Source organism: Trachypithecus francoisi, unplaced genomic scaffold, assembly GCF_009764315.1.
Source record: "Trachypithecus francoisi isolate TF-2019V2 unplaced genomic scaffold, Tfra_2.0 Lachesis_group4, whole genome shotgun sequence".
Classification (NCBI taxonomy): domain Eukaryota; kingdom Metazoa; phylum Chordata; class Mammalia; order Primates; family Cercopithecidae; genus Trachypithecus; species Trachypithecus francoisi.
In genome coordinates this window covers 31,707,610-31,716,435 of record NW_022681469.1, presented here as the reverse complement: position 1 = coordinate 31,716,435, position 8,826 = coordinate 31,707,610, and the positions used below count along the sequence as shown (strand labels likewise).

Below are 8,826 nucleotides of genomic sequence, written 5' to 3'. Positions count from 1 at the left end.
CTGGCATCAGGTAAAAGGTTCACAGGATTCCCAGTCTTGGAAGACTCTTCCTTCTCTCCCGGCCTCAGTTTGCATACTCCTACCTATTCCTCTAAGCCCAGCCCAATCCCACAGTACTGCATGAAGCCTTGTGCTATGGAATGAATGTATATCCCCCACAAGAATTCATGTTGAAATCCTAACCCCTAATGTGATGGTATTTAAAGATAACATCTTTAAGAGGTAATTAACTCATAAGCATGGAGCCCTTGTAAGTGCCCTTATAAGAAGAGACAGGAGAGTGCTTTTCTTGTCTCTCTCAGCACCATGTAAGGATGCAACAAGGAGACAGCATCTGTAAACCAGGGAGAGGGACTTCACCAAGAACCCACCAAGCCAGTACCCTGATCTCAGAATTCCAGCTTCCAGAAATGTGAGGGGGGGAAAAAGGCTATTGTTTAAGCCACCCAGTCTAAGATATTCTGTTGCAACAGCCTATAACAGAGTTGATTAAGACACTTTGGCTGATAACTGCAGCTTCCTTGGATGAAGTCAGCCTCTCCTTTAAACCCCAGGACCACACTGTAGCCCTTTTTACACAGTTTTATATTATTCGTGGTTATTTTACAGGATTTTGGTCATTTCCCCTTAACTAGAGTATAAGCAACATTGATGGCTTAGGGTCTTCTTTTCTTTCATATTATCCACTACAATGTCAAACGCGCTGCATATACCTGTTGGATGCTGCATAGACCTGTTGGTGGGTTGATTGAATATTACCTGCTTACCTGTATTACTAAGTTACAGAAGGAGAACACGTGGGTTAAATGCTAGCGTCTCTTACACTCTTCTACTTGTCTTGATGGGGAAAAAAAAAAAAAGATTTAGCACTTACTGGGTTTAGAAGCTATACCAGGCACTGTTCAACACTGTCTCACAATGCTAGGATAGGACTTGACCACATTAACTCTGCATTGATTTCTTTCCCTGTGAAGTCCTTTTACATTTGAGTAAATTATCCATATTTGATTAAAATGAGAATTTAATAAGACATAATTGATATGTTTGACTGAATTAGTCACATTTTAAACAGGTGGCACAAGATAGGTCACAGTGTGAATCAGAATACAATACATTTAGTTCCACTGTTTTTCTGATTGTCCTAAAATGAATGTGACTTCTAGAACAAGTACTTCTGAAGCCTTTAGTGCTTTCATTTCTGACATTTGTATCAGAGATGATAGGAATTAGTGTCATGTCAGCCATCTCTGGCAGAAAAAAAAAATCTTCCCTCAACAAAAGTTAACATTCTTCGTCCGAAGCAGGCCTGTGTTTCTGTCCTTACCACACATGGAAAAGAAAGGGAATTCCAACCCAAAGGACAGCATTGAGGGCTGCCACCCATGCCTGGGGTTATTCAGCTGCTCATGCTCAACCACAACTCCGTTATCAGACCCGTAGCCTACGTGAGCCAGAATTGGTGATTTTTTCTTTTTCTTTTTGTTTTTTTGTTTGTTTGTTTGTTTTTTTAACAATTGAATCCTAAGGGTATTTTTCTTTGGCACTGAAACATAAAAACATAGTGCAACTTTATTTAAAAAAATAGAAAACCAATGTTTCTCTGGGTTTTCTACTTTTTTAATAAAATGGACTCTTACCATCCAACACATGGATTTGGAAGGATAGCAGTACACCACCTTCTTAGCTCACTTGGCTGGAACATAAGCTGATGAAGTCCCAGTCTCAAGTTCAGCCTTCAAGAAAACTAGATAGCCTTGCCCTATGCCGGAGCCAATCTAGACCTGCCATCAGTTCTGTTTCTTTTTTCATGTGTGTGTGTGTGTGAGTGAGTGAGAGAGACAGACAGGGTCTCACTCTGTTTCCCAGGCTGGAGTGCAGTGGTATCATCATGGCTCACTGTAGCCTCAACCACCCAGGCCCAAGTAATCCTCCCACCTCAGCCTCCAGAGTAGCTGGAACTACAAGGGAATTTTTGTATTTTTTATAGATACAGGATCTTGTCATGTTGCTCAGGCTGGTCTCAGATGCCCAAGTTGGTCTTGAACTCCTAGGCTCAAGTAATCCATCCACCTCAGCTTCCCACAGTGCTGAGATTACAAGTGTGTGCAACCACACCTGGCCCATCAGTTCTGTTTCTTGACCAGTTACACCTTTAATGCTAATCTGCCTTTATTCACAAAATAGGGCAAGTCAGTATGAATGGCTGAGAAACTGGAGGAGAGGTACCACTCAAAATGAATATCCTCTTAATAGCAGACATAAATATCTTCCTCCTCATTATCATCATCATAACAAACATCGTGGTGCCTCCTACGGACCAGGGATTTTGCTTAGGACTCTGAAATGTATCTTACTTGTCTTCATTAAAAACCTTATGAAAAAAGTACTATTATTAACTGGGGTTTTTTGTTTGTTTTGTTTTTGAGACAATCTTGCTCTGTCACCCAGGCTGGAGTGCAGAGGGGCGATCTCAGCTCACTGCAACCCCTGTCTCCCAAGTTTGAGTGATTCCCCTGCCTCAGCCTCCTGAGTAGCTGGGATTACAAGCGCATGCCACCACGCCCGGCTAATTTTTGTATTTTCATTAGAGACGGGATTTCATCATGTTTGTCAGGCTTGTCTTGAACTCCTGACCTGGTGATCCATCCGTCTTGGCCTCCCAAAGTGCTGGGATTACAGGTGTGAGCCATCGTGCCTGGCCTGGGTTGCTGTTTTTTTAACAGATAAGGAAGTTTAAGATTTGGAGAGATTAACTATCTTTCTTAAGGTAACACAGTTAACAAGCATTATGTCAAAATTTGAACTTGGGCAGTCTGACTACAGAGCCCAACCTATTTCATATAATTCATATTAATCTATTTTACTCAAGAGCATCAGCACCACTAAATACATTAAAATAATCTATAACTTGAACAGACATCTCTTGATAACAAACATAATATCTATAAGCCACAAATATCTAAGAAATTTACATGAGTATGGCATGGTATTTGTTCTAGAAGTAATACGAGTTCAAACACTCTGAGGTGAGATGATAAATCACTCCGAAAACTAATAAATAGAATTGCCACCACATAAAGAAATAGTACAAGCACTAGTCGAAGCTAGAGGTCACTCTCAATCCATGTGAGAGGAAGCAAGAGTAAGACGCTACAGCAAGAATAAGTCACCATCCACAAGTCCCAAGGGAGCTCAGTGGCACTGCAGGGGATACAGAGAGAGATCCATGATGTCCCTGAAACTGGGACTGAATTATACACCAAGGAAACCAGTCTCCCTAATCCCAGAGGGAGCCTTGAAGAGTCTTAGAGGGAGACTAATGGCCAACATTGAGAACACATGTTTATTAGCTTGCTGAGCCTAATGAAGTAATACAGCAGAGACTGGCCTCATTCTAGAAACAGATAAAAGTGGCTGTGCACAATGCTATGCGTAGACCCCTACACCTTGCCAGCGTGGTGTTCCTTATGTATTCAAGATACATAAAGATTAGATGTATAGATGCAGGTTGTGAGGACAGTGTTTGGGGATAGAAAAAGTCCCCAGTTACAGCTAAAAGAGATGTCTCTTTTGCCAGAAAGTGTGTTATATCAACTAAATGGGTAAATAAGCCCTTTCCCCACTTTGAGGAAACAAGGGCCTCTTGTGACCCTCTATTGATTAAGACTGCTGTGGAATGTTATTTGCAATCGCATTGCATAATGGAAATCAGGAGGTAGCTGTCATGGTTTCTTCTGAAGACAAATTGCTGGTAGCTGAGACATATCATAGCCTCCTTCACCTTTTACTGTTCTCAATTCCCAATTAATATGTATCTTACAATCTAAGTTTCTTAAATCAGTCTGCTCTACTGTCTCAAGTAGTAAAAATGCGTAAAATGGTAATCTGCCTGACCCTACTTTAAGAAATAGTGTTTAAGTGACCATTGCACTGATCATTATTCTGAGCTATGCATTACTTAATAAGGAACACAACTTCCAAAAATGCACACAATTAAAGATAAAGCCACACAACACCTGCTGTGATTATGACCAATATGAACAGAAATCCAACCAGGTGTGTGTCAAAAGCTGCTGTCAGACAGAACATTGTTAAATCTCACTTTTGTTTTGCACACTTTGACTTGCTAAGTCAGCCAGCAAGCAATTTGTATGGAGCAGTGCTTCTCAAAGTGTGATATGCAAAAGAGCAGCATCAGCATCACCTGGGAACCATTAGCAATGGCAATTCTCAGCCCCCACCCCGGGCCTCCCCGGACCCACTGAATCAGAAACTCTGCAAGTGGGCTCAGGAATGCGTGTTTCAACAAGCATTCTGGGTGATTTCTCGCATGCTACAGTGTGATAACCATTGGACTGGGCACAGGACAGACTTCAGATTTTAAGTCTTCCTAGGAAGGCATTACCTTTGGTTGCAAACAGCTTTCAGAAGAGCCCAGGGAGACACCTGTGTTAAAACCACTGCAATCTTCAATTGTGCTGTGAACCTAAAACCGCTATGAAGTGAAGACTATAAAATATAAAAAACCTGCAGTCTCTAGGGTGAATGGGTAGAAAGAGCACAGTACTTTCCTTATGCAGATTTATTTACATAGACCCTGACTTATTCTAGAAAGGTTTTCAGACAATTTTGTAAACCAAAATATATAACATCCAGTCACAAACCATTCTTATGGAAAGACATCTCACTACTTTTCAAACAACCTCATTATTTAAAACACCGCAAACATAGGCATTTATCACTAAGTATGCTCTTAAGATGTCTTCAGTATTCACTGCAGGATTTCAGGCCATTTGAGGCTAGGAGAAATAAAAGAAATTTAATTTAAATTCACCAAGTTTAAAATGTGCTCCGCCCAGGAGTCATGGTGCTCTCTGAACTGTCTGAGCATATGACCACAATGCTGATTCTAAGTTACTGCATGTTTCGAAGAGACATGGCTTGGAATGTCTGTGTCCTGTGACCCTGTCTTACAGCAAGATGCTTTTGGCAATTCACTCATTTGGCCCCTTTGTTGGTCCAAGGAAGGGTCCTATACCACCAAAATTCATTCTAGAGCTAATAGTATTCAGATGAGGCTCTAGCATTGTTTCAATTGTTTTTCAAATAACAAATTTGGAGAGCAAAGGAAAGTAACTTGCTTATCAGAGATTTGTAAAATAAAGTATGGTCCATCCATATGATTAAAAACCAAGCAACTATTAAAAAAATTAAGTCTTGCAGTTCTCATTCTTGACCAAACATCAGAATCACCTGGTGATCTTTTAAAACATATCAGCGCAGGGCTCTACCCCAACCAATTTAACTGGTCCTGGCTAGGGTTTGGGTATCCAAAATTTTTAAAAGCTATGCTGGCAATGCTAACATGCAGCCGGGGTTGAGAATTACTGCAGTACGTCTATATTAACCAACATGGAAATTTTTCCCAAATAAGTGAAAAAGAAAGTCATAAGTCACATATCTATTAACAAAATCATGTGTTCCTGTGTTATTAACGGATTTATGCATTTGGAAGTGGACTTTCCTTTTATACTATTTATTGCTTAAACCTTTCAAAATGAGATTGTATTCATGTGTTTTACTTATTTTCTTTTTGATTGACAATTTATATGTATTTATGGGGCACAATATGATGGTTTATGTTTAAAATACAGGGTGATTACATTGGCTAATGAACAAATCCATCCCCTCACACTTTTTTGGTGTATGGTGAAAACATTTAAGATCTACTCTTTTAACAATTTTGAAATATACAATGCAATTTCTTAATGTTAACAATACGTTTAAATGGAAATTTGTAGGAAAAAGAGAAAGCACATGAAAATAGGAATTCTCAAAATATAATCATGTTTCCTTCTTTCTCCGCTTCTCCCTCTATATTAGTCTGCTTTCACACTGCTATAAAGAACTGCCAGATACTGGGTAATTTATAAAGGAAAGAGGTTTAATTGACTTACAGTTCAGCATGGCTGAGGAGGCCTCAGGAAACTCATAATCACGGCAGAAGGCAAAGGAGAAACAAGACACCTTCTCCACAAGGTGGCAGAAAACAGAAGTGCCAAGCAAAGTGGGAAGAGCCCCTTATAAAACCATCAGATCTCATGAGAACTCACTCACTATCACGAGAACCACCATCATGGAGAAAACCACCCCCATGATTCAATTACCTCCACCTGGTCTCTCCTTTGACCTGTGGGGATTATAGGGATTACATTTCAAAATGAGATTTGGGTGGGGACACAAAGCCTAAACATATCACCCTCCTTCTTTTCTAAAGGAGTATACAAGAAAAATAAACAAAATTATACTTCTTTCCCATCTATTCAACACATATTTCTAACATTGAGATTGGGATGAGGGAGAGAGTAGAGAGATTCGATGTATTCATTCATTCATTATTTCTCTGACAGGCCCATGCTAGGTGCTAGGAATATGGCAACAAACTAGATAGACATGGCCCCTGCCCACATGGTGCTTACAGTCTAGTGAGGGATGCAGACAAGTAGGTAAACAACCACAACACAGTGAGAGAGACACTAAGGAGAAGAAGCACAGGCTGCTTCTTTGTTACTTATAACAAAGAGACAATCTAGTCAAGGAAAGTGAGAAAAAGATCCCCAAAGTGGAGGTGGACCTTCATCCTGGGAAAATCCTAGCCATTAAAGAGTTTTAAGAAGGGGAAAGACATTAACAAGTCTCCGTTTTGAAAGATCTCTGTAGGTGGGAGCGTAAGTGCTACTTACCAGTCATCTCTCATCTAAGGAGAGTGAGCTCTTTTCAAAGTTAAATGAAACCTTGCTACAGTACCAAAGAGTTGACTGAAGAAGTTCACCTCCCAATTTTCATTATCTATTTGCCATCAAATGAGATTGAACATGAAATTTACCTCCTACTGAGTTTACTGACTGCACTCATTTATGAGTTCATCTCTAGATGAGCCCGGATATGGCAGATTTACCTTTTCAAAGTTTTGAAGCTAATCAAACCCACTGTGTGCAATAAATAACTCAAAAACTGCTTGGCTTTATGGAAGTGGTTGCTACAATTGGTAGAGTGTCTTGGAAGAAAATATATCTTCATAAACATAGCAGGGTAGGCGAAGACTGCCAGGGAAACAAGATGCTTCTCAGTATTTCATTGACTTCACATGAAGATCAATTTTAGCCATTTACAACCAGCACACTTCCCTATAGGGTGAAATTATCTAGCCCACCCACAAATGGATTTCTATTTAAAAGTCTCATTTGATTGCTTTGGGAAGGATACACTGCAGACTATCTAACCCCTATCCTTTAAGGGTAGAAAATTAACAACCCAGGTAAAATTAACTAGAAAAACAAAAGAGAGAGGAATTATATTTGACAGTGTCCTCTTATGACCCAATGTATCTTTGTGGACATTAATGTGAGTTACCTCCAGCATCAATGTGCTATTTTTAACTTAGAATATTCAGTCTTTGCTCAAAGTAAGACATATGATTAGTGTTTGGAGGAATCGATTTGCTTTAATTTAAAGGAGAGGAGTGGAAATGTTCTAGAAAGGGGAAAAAATTTGAGCTCTTTATAAAACACAAATTTATGGGCTTCTCAAACATTTCCAAAGACCCTCTGCTTTTTAAATTCTTTCCAAACTACACAATCTCTTATGGGGACCTGGGCCCCTCTTTTCATTGGGTTATCTGCAATACAAAAGCCCCTGAGGTGTCATTTAGACCTCTGTATAGGATGGAGCTGTCCTGGGTCTGCTATTCTGCAGTTACATGTCACATGATCCTAATTGATACTTCTGTTATCTAAAGCCATTAACATGCTATATGAGTGAAGCAATCACCTAGGTCTGCTCTGCCTGATGTTACTGATATACGATGTGTGTGTGCACGTGTGTATGTGTGTGTGTGTGTTAGGGTACACTAGTTCATCTAAAAAGTTCAGATCATTAAATTCTTGTTCTGTAACTCTCAAATTTGCTTCCACTCCCAACACACCTGAGGGAAATGGGACACTCATCTCAATAAAAAATAGTTCCCAGAGAGGGGCTTGGGAGGCACACATCATTCACTGGATCCTGTCATTCAAAAACCCTCCCAGGTAGTTTTAATAATGCAGCCCATACCCCTTGTGGGTGAGGCAACAGCAGTATGAACCCCACCATACACTCAGGGTTGAATATCACTAATCTAGTAAAGCATTCAGTATCCTATGGACCTATGCCACATGGCATCTTCTGTTCCCAGGTTGTGTCCAGCTCCAGGCCCTTATTCAACCCTCTTCTGAAGTTAAAGAGGCTCATTTTGTTCGTTTGCTTCTAAGCTTGGATAAGAAGAGAAACAAAGATAGGATGATACCACTTCCCTCTAGATCAGATAAGCAGAGCCACCTGTATTCCAGCAGAGGCGGTGGCTATCCACTAAGTGCAGTCTCTGCTGGGGCTAAATGAACCTCCCCAGCTGATGCCGGCATCTCCTTTACAAAGACAAATCCCATTTCATTCCACAATTAGTGATCCTGAAGGAAATAAAATCCTCCTCTTACTTAAACATAGGCACACTCACATGCAGATAGCTGACAACACATAGATCTCTTGCATCAGGTTTTGATTAGGAGAACACTTGGGAATAGAAGGACTGGAAAGGTTGACACAGGAGGAGCAAGACTGAAGAAAGTGGTAAATGGGACTGCGTGGAAGACATTGTCTCCTTCACATTTTAGTCCAGGAAGATGCTGCAGATAAAATACATGGCCTTCCCAAAGTTGTCCAAAAAAAGAAAACAGACATTTAGGGATCACTTCCAAATATGGCCCAAATATTTTCCATAAAATTTTTAAA

General features: G+C 40.1%; 1 protein-coding gene across 2 annotated transcripts in view; it reads right to left on the bottom strand.

Annotated features, from left to right (window-relative positions):
- GRM8 (glutamate metabotropic receptor 8) overlaps positions 1-8,826 on the bottom strand; it is an 832,302-nt gene that overhangs the window by 809,581 nt on the left and 13,895 nt on the right. The gene's annotated exons all lie outside the window — the stretch shown is intronic.